The sequence below is a fragment of the Haemaphysalis longicornis genome, unplaced genomic scaffold (assembly GCF_048455015.1).
Source record: "Haemaphysalis longicornis isolate Haplotype H1 unplaced genomic scaffold, Haemaphysalis longicornis Haplotype H1 scaffold_7, whole genome shotgun sequence".
Lineage (NCBI taxonomy): Eukaryota > Metazoa > Arthropoda > Arachnida > Ixodida > Ixodidae > Haemaphysalis > Haemaphysalis longicornis.
The window spans coordinates 81,148,244-81,171,430 of record NW_027526422.1 but is presented as its reverse complement, the minus strand read 5'-3'; the positions used below and the strand labels follow the sequence as shown (position 1 = coordinate 81,171,430).

At 48.0% G+C, this 23,187-nt stretch overlaps 1 non-coding gene across 1 annotated transcript; it reads right to left on the bottom strand.

Moving 5' to 3' along the window:
• Positions 1-314: 314 nt before the first annotated feature.
• Trnat-cgu (transfer RNA threonine (anticodon CGU)) lies at positions 315-387 on the bottom strand. Its single transcript has one exon. It is a non-coding gene; the product is annotated as a tRNA-Thr (tRNA).
• Positions 388-23,187: the final 22,800 nt, after the last annotated feature.

The following is a 23,187-nucleotide window of genomic DNA, read 5'->3' as shown; positions in this document are numbered from 1 at the left end:
CCTGACTTGTAAACATATATAGATATATATATATGTAAATATATATATATATATATATATATATATATATATATATATATATATATATATATATATATATATATATATATATATATATATATATATATATATATATATATATATATATATATATATATGTATATTTAAAATCAGAATTGGAATGAGGGGCTCCTTCAAACGATGCATAAATAAGGATTGGCACTCAAGATAGCCAAGGAAAGCAAAGGGGAGGAGGCTGTAGGTCATTGAAACACACAAAGAATTTTTGGAAAAAAGAAAGTGAAGAAAAAATGCCCGCCGGGTGGTATCCGAACCCACGACCTCCAGAATACGAGTCTGGTGCGATAATCACTACGCTACCAGCGGGGCTGTTCTTCCCCTCCATTTTCTCGGGTAGAGATTGTAAGGGATTTGTTGTCTGCGCTTAAGGTTGGTAGCCAGCGCCAATCGGAATACTCTGGGCGAGGGGGCCTTATTTCTTATCCCCGGGTTGTGACTAGAGCCTCTACGACATGTCGAGAGTTGTCGACCAGCGTCGAACCCTCTTAAGCGCCCTATGGCAGCAAGACTGCCAGAACAGAGACCCTCGCTATGCATGTAGCGAATCAGAATGGGAAATGAGGGGCTCGATGAAATAGTACATATATAAGGATTGGCAGTGAAGATAGCCAAGTAAAGCAAAGGGGAGGATGCTATAGGTCATTGAAACGCATAAAGAATTTTCGGAAGAAAGAAATAAAGTGGAGAAAAAATGCCCGCCGGGTGGGATCCGAACCCCCGACCTGGGTTCGGATCCCACCCGGCGGGATTTTTTCTACACGGCGACATATAACTCTTGGAATATGGCGAGACTATAACATTTGAAGTACATTGGCCCTAACTTTTCAGAGTCAATAAATTTTGATTCTAGGCGTTCCTTTTTTTGGCGAGAGTTTGCCTTACGGCATAACAGTTATATATACAACATCACATTTGTATCACGCAGAAACGTAAGCAGAGACCGGTACTGCGGGCCCCAGATCCACCGCTGTAGATCAGGGGGTCTCCCAGGATGGAGCCCTGTGCCTCGGAGGCGTTGCAGGCGAGAGGTTTGCAGGGCAGGGCAGGTCCATAGAAGGTGGCTCGTGTCGGCTTCGGACGCAGGGACCGTACAAAATGGACAGGTGTCCACAAACGGTGAATGATAGCGGCCAGGCCAAGCGTGGGTCACTGCTGGGGATAAGGCCACCCCAACTCGAAGCCTCCGCAGCAGCACCTCCTCCCAGCGAGCGAGCCCACTGGGGAGGTCAGTTCCACGCGGTGGAGGTAAAGCACGCGTGGCGCGGTGGAGGCTCTCCTTTTCCACCAGCAGTTCTTCTAGGGTGGACACTGGAAGAAGTAGTAGCGGCCGTCAAAGGTCTATACGGCGACAGGCGCGATCCGCCGCTATGTGGGCAGGAAGCATGTCCCGGCGAACCCACAAAACACGCACAGTGCATGGGTATGTGTCCAGGATTGCGTGAATACGTGCCGACATGCTGGTGCTACGCACAACGCGACGTAAATCACGTATCGCTGTCGTTGAGTCCGTGTAAATTTCCAGTTTCACGCCGGTAGTTACTGTCGATGCAAGTGCTTGGAGACCATCCCGAATAGCAGTAAGTTCTGCCAACAGGCTTCGTAGAGGTCGGAGGGTCTCGTAGGCGCAGCTCTGGTTTAAGATTGAAGGAGAAGGATAAGCCAAGGCTGTGGTTACGAGGGAGTCGTGTGCCCCGGCGTCCACAAAAGCCTTCATGACTCGTCGCCGCGTCGCAGGCGCCCAGTGACCGACATGAAGTAGGGCTGCATCCGGAGATTGATGAAGGCCAGAGGTTCGGACATGTAGCCTTTTCAGAGGCTTGTTGTCCGTCACCTGATGGTAGAGCCAGGGCGGCCTTGCGACGGAAAAGGCTGGCATCGTATTCGGCGGCTGGCCCATGTACGTGGCCAGAGATGCCGCCTCTGGAACCAGCCCATGTTTCAGCAGGTGTGCGGAACGACGCTGATGAATTGGGTTCATCAAGCGTGATTAGCTGGGCTTCGGCTTGTAGCGGCGGACTTGGTGTTATGCGAGGGAGGCCAGTAATGGTGCGCATGGCGGCCCTGTTGATGGCCTCAAGCCGAGCCCAGTCCGCTTGCGTCATGTGCTGGAACTGTGCCTGATACATAAGCCGTGGCTGTAGTTCGGCGCGCACTAGGAGATGGGCAATCGTCTAGCAGGCCCCGCCAGACTTCTGCGAGATGCAGCGAACAAGGTGGAGCATCTGTCCGGCTTTCTGTCGAGCAGATTGTAGCCACTAAGCTGCTCACCCTGATGACGATATTTCTAGTCCTAGGACCCGACGACGGTCAACCGTGGGGATGTCGTTCCCATTCAGTTGCAGTGAAATGGGAGACACAGCAAGGAGACGGCGGCCCCAAGCGTTGGCCACGGGAAGTAAAGCAGTCTTCTCTTGCGAGAGAGTGAGGCCCGCATACTCGCACCACCTCTGGCAGTCTGTTAGTGCTTGCTGGCGGCACTCGGTTTGTAGTGACAGGTCCGGATGCACTGACCACACCGTAATGTCATCCGCGTACATGAGGAAATATAGATTTCGGATTGAAGCAAGGTGCCAAGCTAGCGGCAACATGACGATGTTGAAAAGAAGCGGAGACAGAACAGACCCTTGTGGTACGTCTCGGACTGGTGTAAAGTGACCGAAACTTGCTCCGTTGATGCGGATGGAAAAAGAACGGTGTTGAAGGAAGTATCGGACGAAATCGCAGACTTTGTCTGGAAGGTGGAGGCCATTGAGAACTTGTAGGATGGCAGCGTGAGTAACGTTGTCATACGCCTTGCATATGTCCATGGCGAGCACAGATCTCACACGGTGGCATCGGCCTCCAACTAGAATCATAGATGAGAGGTATTCCAACCCATCCTCAGTACCGAGATAGGGCCTGAATCCAGTTTGCGCCCAGTGATACCATTGGAAGGTATCAAGCCACCACTGAAGCCGAGTTGCAAGCATTCACTCTAACAACTTCCACAGCGTCGATGTCAGGGCGATGGGGCGCAAGTTCTGAAGTACATGTGGTGGTTTCCCGGGCTTTGGAATGGGAACTATATCCGCCTGAAGCCAAGAGTCAGGTAGTTGACCGGAGAGCCACACCTGATTAACCGAGTCCAAAAGCGGCACGAGGGCTGGGTCGTTGATGTTCTTGTACACCTCGTACGTTATGCCGTCGGGACCCGGAGCAGTCCGCTGTTTAACGTGATCGATCGCTGCCAGGAATTCAGCCACTGTGAACGGTGCCTGAATTCCCAAAACGGCTTCATGAGTAGGCCATAATCCAACATCGTTCAGCAGGGGGAACGGAGACGGCATGGCCACTGGGACAACATCAAATGCAGGAAACAAGGCCCTAGAAACGTCGGGGGCGAATTGTGCCGGATCCTTGTTTGACGTAATACAAGCGCTGGCAGCTGCATCAGGAGGGCGACTGCCCGACTCCATTGGCGCGAAACGTGCGCCAGACAGAAGCCGTTGAGGAAGATGGGCCTACAGAGGCGCACCAGTCAAGCCAGGCTTCGTCGAAAGTCTTTTTTCGTGCCGTCTGGCAGCATCGGTAAGGCGCTAATACTGAAGCCTGGCTGGTATGGACGAAGGATCCCGGGCCGAAATTATTTCAGCTTGCTTGCGCTGAGTCGAAAGCTGCAGGAGCCGAAGATCGGGCTTTGGGCGGGACTCCTCCACCCACGTATGTTGAGAGGCGTCCATGAGGACACACCGAAAAAGAGCGGTGGGGTACGGGATGGGCGCCGAGAAGGATGCATTCAGTGTGGAACGGAAGGTGTCCCAGTTCACAACTGTGCAACGGCGACGAAAGCGACCCGTCGACTCTGGCATGAGGCCCAGGCGAATGGGGTGATGGTCGCTGCCCCAGCAGTCAGCTTCACGTTGCCAGGATACGGGTTGTGCACCCAGCCACCACGACAAGTCAGGCGAGTACGGTGGCATCCGTGCGTGCGTACACCGGCGTGTCCGGCAAGAGATGTAATGAGGTAGTAAGTTCCGATTACATTTCCCAATGACGTTCCGCTGACTTGCACGTAATACTCCCGTCGAACTGAAAATTTTCAAGTTTAAGGATAATACAATATAACGTTCAAGAGTAAGAGAATCGATATGATTGTCACTGGGTAATAGTCTTAAGCAGATAATACAGTGGTGATGCCATCTGTATGCGAACTGTTAGTGTAGAGTGACACATCGTCGAGAGCGAGCAGAAAGCCGTTATAATTAAAACAGCTTCAATTTCAAACAATTTTATGAAATTACACCTATTACGACGTCCAAAGGAAAATCATCTCTACCCTTAATGAGGTAGGGAAAGCTGGGCAGAATGTCGCGAATGCGATGTTCAACCTAATGCAAGAGGTTTTTGGTAACAGTGGTAATACCAGAAACAATTGGGCGTCCTGGGGTGTATACCTCTGTGAATCTTAGAGTGTAGGTAGAATCTACCGGCTATTGGAATTAAAGAGATCCAGAAACTAGCCGTGGTCTCATCGATAGCTTTATTTTGATGAAGCTACCACCCCCAATGTCAGGAAAGAATTGCCTTGAGATAAACACCCAATAAACTGGAGGGGATAATCTCCCCGCCTGTAGTGTAGTGGAGATCTGTATCCTAGAGCTCGTGGTTCTGCATACAACCGTGCGGGAATGTTTTTTCAACACTTTCTTTGTATATTTGAAAAGCTGTATCTTTTTCAAGGTGAATAAGTGACCTACCACTTTTTGTTCTTTGCTTTCGTTGGCTTTCTTGACTTCCAACCCTATTTCTGGCTTCGTCCAAGGAGCCCATCACTTCCAATTCTGGTTCGTTACATGCATAGCTATGATCTCTGCTCTCGCAGACCTATTGCCATAGGTAGCTGGTCGACCACTCCCAACATGTCCGAGACGCTACAGCCACGCATGTGGGTTAAAAATAATTACCCCTATACCACGAGTACTCGGAGTGGCGCCGGCCAGCAAACCGAAACTGAGGAAAGAATCGCCGAATAATGTGGTGTGGAGTATACCCGCGCCGGTAGCCTGGTGATTTTTGCAACAGATGCGTATTGTGGAGGCCGTGGGTTCGCATCTTACATGGCGGGCAGGTTTCTCTCAAGTTTCTATATTTTAAGAAACTGTATCTGTTTCATTACGAATAAGCGACGCACCACATTTTGCCGTTTGTGTCATTGGCATGCGTGCCGGCATCTTTACTGCCTACCCTTACTTCTGTCTGTCTCTCTCTCTCTCTCTCTCTCTATATATATATATATATATATATATATATATATATACCGAGATCATGAGGTTCGATGGGCCAGTATAAAAATAGTGAAAGAAGTCGACTGACACGTTTCCCGTTTTTGTTGCCAACAGTTTCGGAGTTAGAAACTCCTTCTTCAGGGATGTATTTTAATTTCTCACATTGCGCCTTTATACAAAAACTTCTGTGAGGGAGGGTTACTTCCCTCATCCCTGCAGGAGAGTTCGCGGGTGAGGGGTGTTTCAAACAGTTTGAGCAAGTGAGGCATTCCGATTGGCTAGAAAGGTGGAAGGTGAGGGAAGGGGAAAGAACACGGACGAAAAGGCAGCACGAAAAACGTAACAAGAGGCACACAAGCAAATACAAGATCAAAAACAAGAGTGAGTCCTGCGCGCTCCGCAAATGGTGTAACAGTAGTCAGCAGGAAAGGAAGAAGAGCAGAAAAAGAAAAGAAAGAAAAAAAAAGAAAAAGGGGGGGGGGATGAAGGGAGACGGACATAAGATGGCGGCACAGGCATAGATCTTCGATTCGGTCAAACTGCAAGGTCGCATGCATGCACGGCCCGCCAAGTCAACACATGGTCCCCGCGCCATACTCGGAATTTCCTGTCTCATTTTCGGTTTTGTTTTATTACTGGTTAAACCTACAGCAGCTCTGGTCTTGGCGCCACTTCGACGAAACCGAGTGGCGCGGCAAAGCCTTGCTACGCGGCCAGCGAGCCGCAGAACAAGTAACACTTGGATTTGGTTTCGTTTGCGGCGCATTCTTCGGCCGTTTGTCTATCAGTGGTGCGGCGGTCATAATTCAGGGCGCCGGCGCCGTGCGTCGGCGGGCCCGCGGGGCGCGGTCACAGATGTTCAAGGTCACTGATGAGACGGTGGTGGTTGCCGAAAGGGCGGGGAAGGGGGGAGGGGGGGGTTTGGGGCGTTCTACCTGTTTGTTTTGCTTGACTTGGTCCCTAAAGCGGGGTTTCCTTTTTTCCCTTCTTGCTTTCTTTTTAAGTTGTATGCACGGTCCTGGTTCTGTGTTCACCCCCTCCAATGCCCGAAAGGTCCCGATATTTCCGTCTAAGGCGCAGCTTTTTGTCGCAAGAATGAGAGGCGGCCCTGGTCCTCATTGATGCCATGGGTGAATGCCTGGAATTTATGTATAAAGTAGGACTCCCTCTGCTCGCGTTCGAGGGAAGAGCGGAAGCCGGACTGCAGGAGAGTGATTCTGATATGCTCAATGGAATGGTCCGGCAGGCGCATATGTTTGGAAAATGGTAGATCCGGCTGTGAGGTGACGTGGGATTTGTGGTTGTTGAATCTGAGTCGGAATGCATTCTCGGTCTGGCCAATATAGTCCTTGCCACACATTTCGCAGTGCAGTCTGTATACGACGTTACTTGAATCACAGTCGAGGCTTTCTTTTATTCGGAAGGAAAATTTGGAAAAGTTAGATTTTGCCGTGTCGGTTGGGGTGATGAGGGGACAGATTTTGCAGCGCGTTTTCCCGCATGGGCGGCAGCCTGAGTGTTGTTTCGGGATCCCAATTTTAGCCTTAACAAGCACATCTCTTAAGTTCTTGTCTTTACGATACACTACACGGGGTGGTTCGGGGAAGATAGCTGACAGGTGCTCACTTTGTCTGATCATGTTGAAATGCTTGCTCAGTATGTTGTTTACTCGTGGCATGTTCGCCCCGTATGTTAATATCAGGTTGGTCTGGGGTGTTTCCTTTTTTGTGAATTGGCTTTTGACAATGCTGACTGGCGGTCTGTTTGGCGGGCCCGGTTGATTGCGTCATCAATTATATTTTCTGGGTAATTTTGATTCAGAAGGGTGTTCTTTAGATTTTGCGAGTTTCTGTCAAATTCTTGGACATCAGAACAGATTCGGCGGTATCTGTATGCCTGCGAGTATGGTATTCCAACTTTGCAATGTCGTGGGTGGTTGCTGTCAAAATGCAGGTACTGTTGGCGATCCGTGGGTTTTTTGTAGACGGTGGTCGCGAGGGAGTTGCCATGTACCTGAAGGGTTACATCCAAAAAGTTGATAGTATCTTGAGATATGTCGTGGGTGAACTTGATTAATTGATGGAGGCAGTTAAATTTTGAAATGAAGTCGAGAAGGCTCGCTTTGTCGTGGTTTCATATCATGAATATGTCATCTAGAAAACGCCTGTAAAACAGTGGTTTCTTTTCTTGCTTCTCAATGAAAGGAGTTTCCAATGATGCCATAAAAATATTGGCGTAATTTGGAGCCATCTTGGTTCCCATCGCCGTGCCACTGATCTGAAGGAAGTGCTTTTTGTTGAATTCGAAGTGGTTATAATTTAGTACAATCGTTAGAAGCGTTGCGGGAGTTTCGCTCTCTATGTCTATTGATGGGTTGTCTAAGCCAGTAAATGCTGCCACGGTCGCTGCGATGCATTCCGAGTGGGGAATATTTGTGTACAATGAACAGACGTCCAGCGTCACCAGAAAACACCCTGGTGAGATGACGATACCAGCAATTTCCTGCAGGAAATGGCTGGTATCTTTGATGTAGGACGGGAACGTAGGGGGGATGTCCTTGATTATGTGATTAATGAAACTTGAAATTTTTTCTGTCACCGTCCCGTTACTGGATACAATGTGTCTGCCCGGGTGGTTGTTCTTATGTATTTTAGGTAGCAAGTAAAATCGACCAGGGACAGGATGTTCCGGTGACATAATTTTAACCATCGCGGCAGTTATATTACCTTCCGTGACAAGAGATTTGAGGGTGTTGTGAATTTCACTTTCATAGAATTTTGTGGGGTCATTTGGTAGCTCATTATAGAATTGTCTGTCGCTTAGTTGTCGCATTCCCTCTTCCAAGTATTCAGACCTGTCAAGTATAACAATGGCTCCCCCCTTGTCCGCTGGTTTGATAATTATGCTGGTGTCAGCTTGAAGGGAATTTAAAGCTGCTCGCTCTTCTACTGACAGGTTGTTTCGCCCGGGTTGGTGCTGTGCATATGCCCGGATTACATCCTTCTGTACAGCCGCTATATACATATCTAAGTGTTGGTTTCGTCGGTCTTTTGGTGTCCAGGATTTGTTTGACGCACCAGGCAGTTGTGTTTTTGTGTTGGGGCTGTCATGGAAGTATTCCCGGAGACGCAGATTACGTGCGAATGTGTCCAGATCCTGATATAGTTGGAACTCATTGAAATTTCCGGAGGCTGGGCAGAATGTCAAACCTTTTGAGAGAAGTTTTTCTTGAGCCGGGGATAATGTTTTGCTTGACAGATTTACCACGTTCATTTGTTGTGCATTCACGGGGCGAGATATAGCATCGGGACTTGGGGTGATGCTTATGGGATGGGTTGGTTGCACGGGGTGGAGTACAAACTGGGGGGAAATGTTATCACGTTGCAATTTCTTGATCTTTTGTTGTGATATTTCTTTCCTCTTTGTCGTCTCAAAGTTTTTAAGTTCCTTGCATTCTAAGTCGGATAGATTCGATTTCGACCTCTCTAGAATTTCGGCATCTCGAAGCTCTGTGGCCCGTCTTCGGCTGTGCTGCGAAACAATCTCCGTGAGACCCACCGACGCATCGGACAGCACTTTCTCCCATTTCGTGATTTCCTCCGGATTAAATGTGCACATCGAGGGTGTGCAGGCTAGACGAAGGCCTTTTGGTGCGGCGTTCTGGTTGACGTATGTTTCCAAGTGAGCAGCATGCAAATCAAAGCGAACACGCTTGTCGATTAATTTTCTAATTGACAAAAAAGAGGGGGACCATGCATGATCAGGGCGAGCCGTACCTGTCTCCACTGCAAGTCAATTCTGTCTCCACTGCAAGTTTAACCAGTAATAAAACAAAACCGAAAATGAGACAGGAAATTCCGAGTATGGCGCGGGGACCATGTGTTGACTTGGCGGGCCGTGCATGCATGCGACCTTGCAGTTTGACCGAATCGAAGATCTATGCCTGTGCCGCCATCTTATGTCCGTCTCCCTTCATCCCCTCCCCCTTTTTCTTTTTTTTTCTTTCTTTTCTTTTTCTGCTCTTCTTCCTTTCCTGCTGGCTACTGTTACACCATTTGCGGAGCGCGCAGGGCTCCCTCTTGTTTTTGATCTTGTATTTGCTTGTGTGCCTCTTGTTACGTTTTTCGTGCTGCCTTTTCGTCCGTGTTCTTTCCCCTTCCCTCACCTTCCACCTTTCTAGCTAATCGGAATGCCTCACTTGCTCAAACTGTTTGAAACACCCCTCACCCGCGAACTCTCCTGCAGGGATGAGGGAAGTAACCCTCCCTCACAGAAGTTTTTGTATAAAGGCGCAATGTGAGAAATTAAAATACAGCCCTGAAGAAGGAGTTTCTAACTCCGAAACTGTTGGCAACAAAAACGGGAAACGTGTCAGTCGACTTCTTTCACTATTTTTATACTGGCCCATCGAACCTCATGATCTCGATATTTTACTATGGCTGCCAGCAAACCCGCGACTGAACGTCTGTCCCGGAGATTTCCCAAATTCAAAATCAAAACAGCAATCGTTGGTGATTCACTCATCCGACATGTCTTCAATCATTTCGACCCAAGCAATACCTCTGCACCCGGATTTGTGTCCTACGGCGGAGCGATGTTCGAGGATGTCCTTGCCACCCTGGAGTACTTGCCGACCGGAGTGGAGACCCTTGTCCTACACGTGGGTACGGTGGACATAGCCCGGCGCGGATCGGCGGCGGCGGTGGCGGAGTTGAAGCGAACAGTGGAGCGGATACGACAACGTCGCCCGGAGATGAAGACCATCCTTCTCAGCCTCCCTCTTCCCCGCGCCCCCAACCGCCGCAGAGGGGGTGCCAACCGGAACTTTGTTCGTTGCTTTAACGCGGAGGCCCAGCGCTACGCCCGGGAGGTTCGACAGCTGTGCCGTGGGGGAGTACTGGGGCCCCGGATTTTCTACATAGACCATGGGTTCCTGACACTTCCCCCTTGGCGCTTCCTCGCCGCCGACGGGCTGCACGCGAGTTTCGAGGGCGTCGCGGTCCTGGCGCAACACTTTAAGGAGCGCCTGCGCTATCATCGCCCGCGTTGGGCCTCCGCGCCTCGACTAACAGAAGAAACGGACACCCATGACCAAGCGTCTCCCCCGGCCGGCCTGCCCCCCTGTCCCCCGTGCCCACCGTGCCTGCCGTGTCCACAACGTCCGCCCCGTCCCACACCTTCCCGAGCCCCGCCCGTCCCAGAACGCCGCTACATGACACGCCTGGCGACGAAGGCGGCGTCGCAACCAAGCCGGGAGGCTGAGAATTGACTTGCAGTGGAGACAGGTACGGCTCGCCCTGATCATGCATGGTCCCCCTCTTTTTTGTCAATTAGAAAATTAATCGACAAGCGTGTTCGCTTTGATTTGCATGCTGCTCACTTGGAAACATACGTCAACCAGAACGCCGCACCAAAAGGCCTTCGTCTAGCCTGCACACCCTCGATGTGCACATTTAATCCGGAGGAAATCACGAAATGGGAGAAAGTGCTGTCCGATGCGTCGGTGGGTCTCACGGAGATTGTTTCGTAGCACAGCCGAAGACGGGCCACGGAGCTTCGAGATGCCGAAATTCTAGAGAGGTCGAAATCGAATCTATCCGACTTAGAATGCAAGGAACTTAAAAACTTTGAGACGACAAAGAGGAAAGAAATATCACAACAAAAGATCAAGAAATTGCAACGCGATAACATTTCCCCCCAGTTTGTACTCCACCCCGTGCAACCAACCCATCCCGTAAGCATCACCCCAAGTCCCGATGCTATATCTCGCCCCGTGAATGCACAACAAATGAACGTGGTAAATCTGTCAAGCAAAACATTATCCCCGGCTCAAGAAAAACTTCTCTCAAAAGGTTTGACATTCTGCCCAGCCTCCGGAAATTTCAATGAGTTCCAACTATATCAGGATCTGGACACATTCGCACGTAATCTGCGTCTCCGGGAATACTTCCATGACCGCCCCAACACAAAAACACAACTGCCTGGTGCGTCAAACAAATCCTGGACACCAAAAGACCGACGAGACCAGCACTTAGATATGTATATAGCGGCTGTAAAGAAGGATGTAATCCGGGCATATGCACAGCACCAACCCGGGCGAAACAACCTGTCAGTAGAAGAGCGAGCAGCTTTAAATTCCCTTCAAGCTGACACCAGCATAATTATCAAACCAGCGGACAAGGGGGGAGCCATTGTTATACTTGACAGGTCTGAATACTTGGAAGAGGGAATGCGACAACAAAGCGACAGACAATTCTATAATGAGCTACCAAATGACCCCACAAAATTCTATGAAAGTGAAATTCACAACACCCTCAAATCTCTTGTCACGGAAGGTAATATAACTGCCGCGATGGTTAAAATTATGTCACCGGAACATCCTGTCCCTGGTCGATTTTACTTGCTACCTAAAATACATAAGAACAACCACCCGGGCAGACCCATTGTATCCAGTAACGGGACGGTGACAGAAAAAATTTCAAGTTTCATTAATCGCATAATCAAGGACATCCCCCCTACGTTCCCGTCCTACATCAAAGATACCAGCCATTTCCTGCAGGAAATTGCTGTTATCGTCATCTCACCAGGGTGTTTTCTGGTGACGCTGGACGTCTGTTCATTGTACACAAATATTCCCCACTCGCAAGGCATCGCAGCGACCGTGGCAGCATTTACTGGCTTAGACAACCCATCAATAGACATAGAGAGCGAAACTCTCGCAACGCTTCCAACCATTGTACTAAATTATAACCACTTCGAATTCAACGAAAAGCACTTCCTTCAGATCAGTGGCACGGCGATGGGAACCAAGATGGCTCCAAATTACGCCAATATTTTTATGGCATCATTGGAAACTCCTTTCATTGACAAGCAAGAAAAGAAACCACTGTTTTACAGGCGTTTTCTAGATGACATATTCATGATATGGAACCACGACAAAGCGAGCCTTCTCGACTTCATTTCAAAATTTAGCTGCCTCCATCAATCAATCAAGTTCACCCACGACATATCTCAAGATACTATCAACTTTTTGGATGTAACCCTTCAGGTACATGGCAACTCCCTCGCGACCACCGTCTACAAAAAACCCACGGATCGCCAACAGTACCTGCATTTTGACAGCAACCACCCACGACATTGCAAAGTTGGAATACCATACTCGCAGGCATACAGATACCGCCGAATCTGTTCTGATGTCCAAGAATTTGACAGAAACTCGCAAAATCTAAAGAACACCCTTCTGAATCAAAATTACCCAGAAAATATAATTGATGACGCAATCAACCGGGCCCGCCAAACAGACCGCCAGTCAGCATTGTCAAAAGCCAATTCACAAAAAAGGAAACACCCCAGACCAACCTTATATTAACATACGGGGCGAACATGCCACGAGTAAACAACATACTGAGCAAGCATTTCAACATGATCAGACAAAGTGAGCACCTGTCAGCTATCTTCCCCGAACCACCCCGTGTAGTGTATCGTAAAGACAAGAACTTAAGAGATGTGCTTGTTAAGGCTAAAATTGGGATCCCGAAACAACACTCAGGCTGCCGCCCATGCGGGAAAACGCGCTGCAAAATCTGTCCCCTCATCACCCCAACCGACACGGCAAAATCTAACTTTTCCAAATTTTCCTTCCGAGTAAAAGAAAGCCTCGACTGTGATTCAAGTAACGTCGTATACAGACTGCACTGCGAAATGTGTGGCAAGGACTATATTGGCCAGACCGAGAATGCATTCCGACTCAGATTCAACAACCACAAATCCCACGTCACCTCACAGCCGGATCTACCATTTTCCAAACATATGCGCCTGCCGGACCATTCCATTGAGCATATCAGAATCACTCTCCTGCAGTCCGGCTTCCGCTCTTCCCTCGAACGCGAGCAGAGGGAGTCCTACTTTATACATAAATTCCAGGCATTCACCCATGGCATCAATGAGGACCAGGGCCGCCTCTCATTCTTGCGATAAAAAGCTGCGCCTTAGACGGAAATATCGGGACCTTTCGGGCATTGGAGGGGGTGAACACAGAACCAGGACCGTGCATACAACTTAAAAAGAAAGCAAGAAGGGAAAAAAGGAAACCCCGCTTTAGGGACCAAGTCAAGCAAAACAAACAGGTAGAACGCCCCAAACCCCCCCCTCCTCCCTTCCCCGCCGGTTCGGCAACCACCACCGTCTCATCAGTGACCTTGAACATCTGTGAGCGCGCCCCGCGGGCCCGCCGACGCACGGCGCCGGCGCCCTGAATTATGACCGCCGCACCACTGATAGACAAACGGCCGAAGAATGCGCCGCAAACGAAACCAAATCCAAGTGTTACTTGTTCTGCGGCTCGCTGGCCGCGTAGCAAGGCTTTGCCGCGCCACTCGGTTTCGTCGAAGTGGCGCCAAGACCAGAGCTGCTGTAGGTTTAACCAGTAATAAAACAAAACCGAAAATGAGACAGGAAATTCCGAGTATGGCGCGGGGACCATGTGTTGACTTGGCGGGCCGTGCATGCATGCGACCTTGCAGTTTGACCGAATCGAAGATCTATGCCTGTGCCGCCATCTTATGTCCGTCTCCCTTCATTCCCCCCCCCCTTTTTCTGTTTTTTTTTCTTTCTTTTCTTTTTCTGCTCTTCTTCCTTTCCTGCTGACTACTGTTACACCATTTGCGGAGCGCGCAGGACTCACTCTTGTTTTTGATCTTGTATTTGCTTGTGTGCCTCTTGTTACGTTTTTCGTGCTGCCTTTTCGTCCGTGTTCTTTCCCCTTCCCTCACCTTCCACCTTTCTAGCCAATCGGAATGCCTCACTTGCTCAAACTGTTTGAAACACCCCTCACCCGCGAACTCTCCTGCAGGGATGAGGGAAGTAACCCTCCCTCACAGAAGTTTTTGTATAAAGGCGCAATGTGAGAAATTAAAATACAGGCCTGAAGAAGGAGTTTCTAACTCCGAAACTGTTGGCAACAAAAACGGGAAACGTGTCAGTCGACTTCTTTCACTATATATATATATATATATATATATATATATATATATATAGAGAGAGAGAGAGAGAGAGAGAGAGAGAGAGTGAGAGAGAGAGAGAGAGAGAACAGAGCACAGTCTCACAGGCATCCAGGATATCAATTCCTGCACTATGTCCCAATCTCACTATGACCTGCACCAGCCATTAACACTCCCTTTAGTTGCAGCGCCTTTATTCGCGGATTGCCCACGATCATCATCTCGCTGGCGGGAGCGTGCAATCGTCGTCTTCGCTTTGGCTGCCGTCACATTGAGATCGGTCTCACCGTTAAGCCTAAATAAGCGGTTCACCACTACCGCTTGTACACCTATATATATTAGAACAAAGCTTTCTACCTCTACGAACCGACGGTTCTTTTGTAGCGTGCGGGACAAGAAACTCCCGACGCGGCTGGGGTGGCGGAGGGCGCATTTATATCACGGACCACAGTGTAGATGGCGCGGCGGTAGGGCGATTTAGCCAGTGTTCCCGTGCTCACCTCGGCGGGCACCTCGGCTGGACTGTTCCGTGGGCATTGCCATTTTCTTTGCAATGGTGTGGGGCCTGTTTTGGCGAGGCTTCGCCCTCATTGCGCGCTTACTCCGCACGGCTTGATCAACTTGTTCGCCAGCGCCCCCTGGGAAACCCGGACCCAAAGGAATTAGTTGCTCACACTGCAAAGATACGTTAAGGAATGGTTTGCAAGGCGGGAACATAAAATATAGACACCACTAACAGACATTCGACCGCTAGAGAAACGCCACGTTTTGCGCACTGCTTGTCACTAATGGGACAGCGTTTTCTAAATTGCTCAATACCAATTCGGTGGTGTTTTAGCAGGTATATTCAGAAGACGAATGGAGCAACTGGTTCTGATAAATAGCAATTATAAAAAAGGGCCCATCTCCCCGCGAGGGGACTCGAGTAAATGCGTCGCATAGGGGGTGGGTATATTGCGTTAAAGTTTAGTGTTTGGGGAGTTGGTGGTAGTGAATGCGTTGTATCAGCAGCTTCTTGACGTAGTTTGATAGAGTCAAGGATATAAGGCGCGCTCGTAGCCTTTCATTCTGTGTCGGTTTTGTGGCGCAGTGGGAAGAGCACCATGTACCTTGCGTTCCGCCCGCAATGTCGTGGGATCGAAACCAGGCGCCGGTAAGTATTATTTTTATATAGTGTAGGGCGAGGGGTGCGTACCTGTTGTTGACAGCGAGGAGGGTAGCGTGATGCGGGAGGGGAGGAGTGAGGGAGAGGACGCACCTGGAACGGCTGTTGCGGACGCCGAGGCATGCCAACGCCGACAACGCCGGTTGACATCATGAGTTAAAGAAATGCTCAGCATTTATTAGTTCCGTCACCTTTCTCGCAATTCTCAAACTAACGAAACTATCCATTTAAATCTGTATAAATTGGAATCACTAAGCTCCCATGCCGGATTGTTTTGATGTCTGCGCTTGTGTCGCGCGGTGGAGTAGCCCCGATCTAGTACATCAGGATGGCTAGGGTCCGCTGTTTAACCCTTCCAAACACGCTCCTCTCCGTTTTCTTTCTTCCGACGCATGGCCCGGCTACAGCGGCGGCGTCCGCCGCTCGAGCCCGGCCGTGGCCGTAGCTGCTCCGTTCGGGACGGCGCCCCCACAAATCCCAGGAAGCGGCTATCAGAATCTCTGGTTTCACTTTTTCTAGACTCACGTTTGAGAATTCAAGTGATGTAGCATGTGGAATTGTTGGGGGGGGGGGGGGGGTGGGGTCGTTGACAGCTTTGCCTCCCAACCACCTTCACAGCGTGGATTGGAGCCATATTTTATTTATATACATAAGTTAGTATGAATGTACGGTTGTGTGTGTATTGTTTGCACATACATTTTTTTAATCAGGTGTATTTAACGCCATGCGCATACAACCAACAGAACCGGCTGGTTTCTATGTTTGGTCATCCGTCACCTGTACCTGTGCTCTATGCCTCTTTTTCAATTATTTGATGCTTTTACGGTGTTTATGGTGTTCCAGGACCGTTTATAGGCCGGTTGTGTAAGACAGGTGATGGGCTCAACTTCGGACATTGCGCACTGTTTCACATGCTGAGAATTTATCATCGAAAACTGTGGACTTTCATTTGTGTGCAGACCTGCTGATCCTCAAAGGAAAACATTGCACTCGGGATATCATTGAAAATGCAAAAAAGCGTCGCTTACATCCTGTAACCCTTGAAATACAAAATAATTCAGCTTCATAATAAACAGAAACTTCTACAAACGAATATTTTCGTGGCGTGGTTTTCTTCAATGAACGCACCTATTTAAAAGCATCAAACAATTTTTAAAGGCACCTATTTGTCAGAAACTCGTCCTCACATTTTCAGAGGGGCCAAGCTGCAGGTAGGTGTTACTGCTGGGGCTGACCAGCAGCGGAATCTGCGGATGAAATTGAGTATATAGTGCCGATATCTCAAGGCTTGTGCATGCGAACTTCATTCTCTTAATGGTGTCCTCTCTATAATTATGTTGAACGCCTTTCAACATATTGTAATTCCTTGTATAATGAAGATTCTCTACTCATTCACAAAATACTATTCAATCGATTTGATTAGAAGAATTTAATGTGAAAAGATCATGTGACGAGTTTAGTGCGTGTACTTCGGTCGGTACACTGTCATCAAAAATATGGTCCACTAGATAAAAGCTAACAAAAAAACTCACCAAAATATCAGATGATCAAAGTAATGTCAGTGGTCATGTTCGGTTTTTTAATTAACACAGCGGATCAAACATTTTAGTGTGGGCGTTTTGATAATTATTATTCGGTAAACACCCAATATCACTTCGAAGCGAGCCTTGGTTTTGCATTTTTTGTTTGCAGGCAAAAAACATGTGTGATTTCTTAAGACGTTGCATTTTATGTACCTGAGACAGGCCAATGAAGGTCTCATCCATGGGGACCTCTGGAAGCAGTTCAAATGACTTACTCATGGCTTGTCGTAGGCCATACATTTGGTTGAAATTCTAATTGAGGTGAGACGGCTTCAACTTCTTGTAAAGCAAATTAATTACACGAACATCTCAATACGTTAGTTAAATTGCGACACCTCACTGCGGAGGACACTACCTCGCAAATCAGAAGCAAATGAATGGTCGTGGAAACGCGCATTTTTCCTAAACATTGTGCGCATCTTAATGTTGTGACGACTAGGAAAGTGTTAACACGGAGATTCTGGGTGGCTTGCGTAAAGGAGGGATCAAATTAAACATTTATAACAGGATTCCAGTGCGAAAAATAAAGAAAAACCCTGATAATTACTACTTGATTGCATATAAGCTGCGCGAAGTCGCGCCGGACGCTCAAAACGGCTCAGGCAACTGAAGTGCGAGTCGACTTAAAGATCGCAGAGACGCACATTTGAAGCAGCTATTGACACTAAATGATTGCCAGGCGAATTAATGCACCCCAATTAAAAATGACGTAACTCCGGCCCGATGGCTGGGAAGAATGCAGTTGAGTGTTAATAAATGTCAGAGGCCTAAACTAAATTTTCGTTCAACTCAATCGATGTGCTCGCCTCGGCTATTTTAGATAAAATTCATTGAAAAGAATTGCGCTATAATTTCACTCTAATCCCTGTTCGGTTAATTCGAACTTATCTCCAATAAAAAGCTTAGAGATGACTTTTACTGCCAGATATAATTAAAAAATATGAGTCTTTAAACACTACCGTGCTTTGCACCATGTCGGCGTCATCACAACTGACGTAGCACACGGTTGATGAACCGGCTGCTCAGTTTTTATTGCTTCACCGCGGTGGCTCAGTGGCTATGGCGTTGTGGAGCTAAACCCAATTTTGTAGATTCGATTCACGGCCGCGGTGGTATCTTTTTTGATGAAGGCGACAAACGAAAACGCCGGTGTGTTCGAGATTGTGGCATGCGTTAAAGATCACCAGGTGGTTAAAAATAATCCCCAAGCCCTCCGCTAATACACGTTTGATCACCTCGTAGCGTCAGCGCTTTAATCCCCACAATAAATCGCTTAAGGTTATATTCCTCCAACGTATGTATCTCTCTCTTTTCAGGTCGCGGACCTTCTTTGTAGCGCAAAACACCGTAGGTAGGGTTTGTGGGCGCAGTCTTCGATTTTCGCGATACGCCTAAACCATCACGGCAAGCCGTGTCGTACGCTCGAACCGGCGACGAGTGTCTACAGTTTGAACAAAATCGAGAAAGCAGATGTGTCGCCGACTTATCGCAATGCTGTTATTCAGCTTCATGTTTGTGTTGAAGTTCTGGTAATTCATAAGTTTTTTTCGGCCTCAGTGAACTTCTCAACGAGAAGCGCATACTGCTGTCTCCTTATGGTGAGACTGGTGCAAGCCGTAGAGGTGGATAACCCTGACACGTTATAATTCGGAGGAAATAAACTGCCCCAATCACTGCGGATATTTATATGGTGAATTCACAAAAACAGATTTAAACAAAAAATTCCTTGGATCAGCTTTATTCCACTCAGCTACCAGGATATAGTTTCTTCATTCTGGGTAATAACTACACGTTACGTATAAAGTGAGGCACCTAGGGTGACTGGAGTGTCAACAACGGTGCAGGGTGGATGCAGGCTGCTGCAGCCAGTTAAGACTGAATAATTTTAATCAATGCTAGTTAGGGATTGTGAGAGAACGTGAACACACGGACGACATCCGATTGATTTCCTGCAGGCAAATAGAGTGAAAAGAATTGTCCGGCTTTGGCACGTGAAAATCAGTGATTCATTGAACCGTTACATCGACATGCGCAGCCGCGACATTATTAAGATTTAACATTAATTTTAATTAGGCGAGTGTTGGGTTAAAAATGAGGTTTCGTTGAGTATAGACGGCTACGTATGCATACGACAAATTAGTACTACTTAGAATTTTTTCAATAGGAAGAAGTCTTGCCGTACCTTCTAAAGCTTGAACACACGGAAATGAATTGAATTCTCATGAAAGATCCAGGCGCGAAACGTTTACCACGGCTAAAGAAAGGCTTAAAATATAGACACATCCAGTTTTTACGATTGTTAAATTTCAAATGATGCCACTTAAGCAAATGAAAAGTAAAAATGAAACCCGTGGCGACAGGAGACGAATTCATCCAACCTAGATGTATACTAGTGTTTTGTATTACTCAGGACATTTGAGCCGCGCGAAACAAACTGGAGATTCAAAGAGTCGTAAAAGCAGCTTGAGCGTTCTAGTGTGAGGTCTCTGGACGTGGCTTCAACCAAGCTTATGGCCGCACAATAAAATTGTAATGTCTATTGAAGAACATAGTTTGCGTTCAAAGCAATACGACTAAGAAATGGAGGGGGTGAAGCTCACGGTGATGTAGCACGGAAGCACGTATGCAAAGGCATACCATTCTTCTGTACAGGTCAGGGGTAGGTAAATTGAGCGAATGTTGTGGATGACCAATGGTTGTCGAAGAGCGAACGAGGAGTATAATAATGTACTTTGTTTTTGCCCGTCTACAAATACCGAATATTAGGTAGTCTTCGTTAGTAATGACATCATCATCATCACCAGCCTATCTACGCCCACTGCAGGGCAAAGGCCGCTCCCATTATTCTCCAATTACCCGGGTCCTGTGCCAACTGTGACCAATTTATCCCCGCAAACTTCTTGATCTCACCTGCCCATCTAACTTTCTGTCGCCCCCTGCAACGCTTGCCTTCTCTAGGGATCCACTCTGTTACCCTTAATGACCAGCGGTTATCTTGCCTTCGCATTACATGCCCTGCCAACGTCCATTTCTTCTTCTTAATTTCTACTAATATGTCTTTAACACCAGTTTGCTCCCTGACCCACTCCGCTCTCTTCTTGTCCCTTAACGTTACACCTATCATTTTTCGCTCCATTGCCCCCTGAGTCGTTCTCAATTTAAGAAGAACCCTCTTAGTGAGCCTCCAAGTTTCTGCCCCGTAGGTGAGTACTGGTAAGATGCAGCTGTCATACACTTTCTTCTTCATCGACACTGATAGGCTGCTATTCATTATCTGAGAATGTCTGCCATATGCACCCTAGCCCATTCGGATCCTTCTAATTATCTCTGCCTCATGGTTGGGATCTGGGGTCACAACTTGGCCTAAGTAGATATATTCGCTTACCACTTCCACTCCCTCGCCACCTATCTCAAACTGTTGTGCTGTCCCGAGGTTATTGATCATTACTTTAGTTTTCTGTATATTAATTTTCAGGCCCACGGTTCTACTCTGTTCACCCAGTGCGGAAAGCATGCTTTGCAATTCGTCCCCCGAGTTACATAGCAAGGCAACGTCATTAGCAAATCTGAGGTTACTAAGGTATTCTCCATTAACCCTTAGTCCAACCTGTTCTTAATCCAACGTTCTGAATACTTCTTGTAAGGATGCTGTGAATAACATTGGAGAGATTGTGTCTCCTTGTCTGACACCATTCCTTATGGGTATTTTACTGCTCTCCCTATGGAAGATGATGGTAGCTGTAGACCGACTGTAGATATCCTCTAGTATTCTTACATAATGCTCATCTACCCCCTGGTTCCGTAATGCCTGAATGACTGCTAGGGTTTCGACCGAGTCAAAGGCTTTCTCATAATCTATGAAGGCTATATATAGGGGTTCAGTATACTTAGCGCACTTCTCTATCACCTGATTGATCGTGTGAATATGGTCCATTGTTGAATAACCTTTACGGAACCCTGCTTGTTCTTTAGGTTGACTGAAATCTAAGGTTTCAGAAATTCGGTTAGCTATTACCTTGGTAAATACTTTGTAAACGACTGACAGTAAGCTGATCGGCCTGTAATTTTTCAAGTCCTTCATGTCACCTTTCTTATGTATTAGGGTGATGTTCGCGTTCTTCCAAGATTCCGGAAGCATTGCAGTCATTATGCATTACGTATACAGGTTTGCCAGTTTTTCAAGTACAATTTCTCCGCCATCCTTCAAGAGGTCTGCTGTTATCTGATCCTCACCAGGTGCTTTGCCCCCTTTAATTTCTTTCAAAGCCTTCCTTACTTCTTCGGTCGTTACTGGTGGGATGTCTATCTCCTCTGAACTACTGTCTCGTTCGGCATTATCCTGTATGTCCCGGCTACTGTACAGATCCCTATAGAACTCCTCGTCCACTGTGACTATTTTATCCCTATTTGTGATGACATTGCCTTGCTTATCCTGAAGTGCATACATCTGATTTTTTCCCACGCCATGACGTCTCCTCACTGCTTTCAGGCTACCTCCATTCTTTACAGCGTATTCGACCCTCTACATATTAAACTTCTGTATGTCAGCTGTCTTACGCTTATTGATTAAATTGGAGAGCTCGGCTAGTTCTATTCTGTCAGCTGCGGTAGAGATTCTCATGGTTTGTAGTTTCCTGATTAGATCTTTCGTTTCCTGTGAACGTTTACCAGTATCCTGTCTAGCCATAGTTCCCCCGAATTCTACTGCACACTCCGTGATAATACGTGTAAGGTTGTCGCTGGCTTCCTGTGTGGTAAGCTCGGCTTCTTCGTTAAGGTCGGAATATCGGTTCTGCAGCGCGATCCTGAATTCTTCTAGTTTACGTCTTACTGTTAGCTCATTCATCGGCTTCTTTCGTACTAGCTTGTGGCGGTCCCTCCTCAAATCTAGCCTAATTCGAGATCTTACCATACGGTGGTCACTACATCTTACCCTTCCGAGCACTTCCACATCCTGCACGACGCCAGGGTTATCGCATAATATTGTCACGTGACAACGCGGAGATGGGTAGTCAGTAAGGAGGTGTATTTGCAAAGGACACCGTAGCCACCGGGCGAAAGACGGGTTGATGGCGCAAACCCAGCGGGAGCTCGGGCTTCGTCTACCTCGTCTTCATTCCGTTGGACATCGCTCAGTGTCTTTCCACTGGAGCACATACCCCGATAGGGAGAGATTGGCCACATGGATATGCGGTTATGCCCGGTGTACGTTTCTCGGGAATCTGTCCGAGGTCTGTGACACAACTCCCCCGCCGCAGAAGCGCCGTCCCGGTGCCTGTTATGAAGGAAAAGTAGTAGGAGGTAAACTTCTTCGGTGGTACGTCTTGAGGCGGCTCACGAGAACTAGCTGAGGTACTGAGTGCCCAGACGAGGTCAGAGGCAACACAGGCACGATTTCGTAGGTGACGGGGGTGACGGCACGCTCGACGCGGTAGGGGCCAGCGAAGGGGGACATGAGCTTCTCAGACAGTCCAACTCGGCGAGAAGGGGTCCACAAAAGAACAAAGGAGCCAGGAGCAAAGTGTGCAGGGCGGTGACACTCATCGTATCGAGACTTCTGGGATGCTTGTGAGGCCAATAGTCGTTCTCGGGCAACCTGGCGCGCCAGTTAAGCGTGGGCGATGATGTCACGAGCATATGCAGAGAGAGAGAGAGAGAAAGACTTTCTTAAATGCCAGCAGAGGGGAGCTCAGTGGTCAGCTCACTTGAAGTCGGTAGGGTGGTGTCGAACGGTAAAGTAGGCTCACGACCAAAAAGAAGGAAGAAAGGAGAATATCCAGCCGTGTCGTGCCGGGAGGAATTATAAGCAAATGTGACATAAGGTAGTGTAACGTCCCAATCTCGATGGTCTGTGGAAACGTACATTGCAAGCATGTCAGTGAGCGTTTTGTTGAGCCGCTGAGTAAGGCCATTTGTTTGAAGATGGTATGCAGTCGTCAGTTTGTAATTTGTTTCACAAGATCGGAAAAGGTCCTCGACAACCTGTGACAAAAAGTACCAGCCACGGTTCGTGAGCAACTGTCGCGGAGCACCATGACGCAGGATGGCATCCTCCAGGAGGAAATCGGCGACATCTGTAGCACAACTCGTTGGAA